Source organism: Setaria viridis, chromosome 4 (assembly GCF_005286985.2).
Source record: "Setaria viridis chromosome 4, Setaria_viridis_v4.0, whole genome shotgun sequence".
NCBI lineage: Eukaryota > Viridiplantae > Streptophyta > Magnoliopsida > Poales > Poaceae > Setaria > Setaria viridis.
In genome coordinates this window covers 40,138,630-40,141,427 of record NC_048266.2, presented here as the reverse complement: position 1 = coordinate 40,141,427, position 2,798 = coordinate 40,138,630, and positions in this window count along the sequence as shown.

Here is a 2,798-nt window from a genome sequence, read left to right as displayed (position 1 = left end):
CCCTAAACCCTAAACCCTAAACCCTAACCCTAAACCCTAAACCCTAAACCCTAAACCCTAAACCCTAAACCCTAAACCCTAAACCCTAAACCCTAAACCCTAAACCCTAAACCCTAAACCCTAAACCCTAAACCCTAAACCCTAAACCCTAAACCCTAAACCCTAAACCCTAAACCCTAAACCCTAAACCCTAAACCCTAAACCCTAAACCCTAAACCCTAAACCCTAAACCCTAAACCCTAAACCCTAAACCCTAAACCCTAAACCCTAAACCCTAAACCCTAAACCCTAAACCCTAAACCCTAAACCCTAAACCCTAAACCCTAAACCCTAAACCCTAAACCCTAAACCCTAAACCCTAAACCCTAAACCCTAAACCCTAAACCCTAAACCCTAAACCCTAAACCCTAAACCCTAAACCCTAAACCCTAAACCCTAAACCCTAAACCCTAAACCCTAAACCCTAAACCCTAAACCCTAAACCCTAAACCCTAAACCCTAAACCCTAAACCCTAAACCCTAAACCCTAAACCCTAAACCCTAAACCCTAAACCCTAAACCCTAAACCCTAAACCCTAAACCCTAAACCCTAAACCCTAAACCCTAAACCCTAAACCCTAAACCCTAAACCCTAAACCCTAAACCCTAAACCCTAAACCCTAAACCCTAAACCCTAAACCCTAAACCCTAAACCCTAAACCCTAAACCCTAAACCCTAAACCCTAAACCCTAAACCCTAAACCCTAAACCCTAAACCCTAAACCCTAAACCCTAAACCCTAAACCCTAAACCCTAAACCCTAAACCCTAAACCCTAAACCCTAAACCCTAAACCCTAAACCCTAAACCCTAAACCCTAAACCCTAAACCCTAAACCCTAAACCCTAAACCCTAAACCCTAAACCCTAAACCCTAAACCCTAAACCCTAAACCCTAAACCCTAAACCCTAAACCCTAAACCCTAACCCTAAACCCTAAACCCTAAACCCTAAACCCTAAACCCTAAACCCTAAACCCTAAACCCTAAACCCTAAACCCTAAACCCTAAACCCTAAACCCTAAACCCTAAACCCTAAACCCTAAACCCTAAACCCTAAACCCTAAACCCTAAACCCTAAACCCTAAACCCTAAACCCTAAACCCTAAACCCTAAACCCTAAACCCTAAACCCTAAACCCTAAACCCTAAACCCTAAACCCTAAACCCTAAACCCTAAACCCTAAACCCTAAACCCTAAACCCTAAACCCTAAACCCTAAACCCTAAACCCTAAACCCTAAACCCTAAACCCTAAACCCTAAACCCTAAACCCTAAACCCTAAACCCTAAACCCTAAACCCTAAACCCTAAACCCTAAACCCTAAACCCTAAACCCTAAACCCTAAACCCTAAACCCTAAACCCTAAACCCTAAACCCTAAACCCTAAACCCTAAACCCTAAACCCTAAACCCTAAACCCTAAACCCTAAACCCTAAACCCTAAACCCTAAACCCTAAACCCTAAACCCTAAACCCTAAACCCTAAACCCTAAACCCTAAACCCTAAACCCTAAACCCTAAACCCTAAACCCTAAACCCTAAACCCTAAAAACCCTAAACCCTAAACCCTAAACCCTAAACCCTAAACCCTAAACCCTAAACCCTAAACCCTAAACCCTAAACCCTAAACCCTAAACCCTAAACCCTAAACCCTAAACCCTAAACCCTAAACCCTAAACCCTAAACCCTAAACCCTAAACCCTAAACCCTAAACCCTAAACCCTAAACCCTAAACCCTAAACCCTAAACCCTAAACCCTAAACCCTAAACCCTAAACCCTAAACCCTAAACCCTAAACCCTAAACCCTAAACCCTAAACCCTAAACCCTAAACCCTAAACCCTAAACCCTAAACCCTAAACCCTAAACCCTAAACCCTAAACCCTAAACCCTAAACCCTAAACCCTAAACCCTAAACCCTAAAACCCTAAACCCTAAACCCTAAACCCTAAACCCTAAACCCTAAACCCTAAACCCTAAACCCTAAACCCTAAACCCTAAACCCTAAACCCTAAACCCTAAACCCTAAACCCTAAACCCTAAACCCTAAACCCTAAACCCTAAACCCTAAACCCTAAACCCTAAACCCTAAACCCTAAACCCTAAACCCTAAACCCTAAACCCTAAACCCTAAACCCTAAACCCTAAACCCTAAACCCTAAACCCTAAACCCTAAACCCTAAACCCTAAACCCTAAACCCTAAACCCTAAACCCTAAACCCTAAACCCTAAACCCTAAACCCTAAACCCTAAACCCTAAACCCTAAACCCTAAACCCTAAACCCTAAACCCTAAACCCTAAACCCTAAACCCTAAACCCTAAACCCTAAACCCTAAACCCTAAACCCTAAACCCTAAACCCTAAACCCTAAACCCTAAACCCTAAACCCTAAACCCTAAACCCTAAACCCTAAACCCTAAACCCTAAACCCTAAACCCTAAACCCTAAACCCTAAACCCTAAACCCTAAACCCTAAACCCTAAACCCTAAACCCTAAACCCTAAACCCTAAACCCTAAACCCTAAACCCTAAACCCTAAACCCTAAACCCTAAACCCTAAACCCTAAACCCTAAACCCTAAACCCTAAACCCTAAACCCTAAACCCTAAACCCTAAACCCTAAACCCTAAACCCTAAACCCTAAACCCTAAACCCTAAACCCTAAACCCTAAACCCTAAACCCTAAACCCTAAACCCTAAACCCTAAACCCTAAACCCTAAACCCTAAACCCTAAACCCTAAACCCTAAACCCTAAACCCT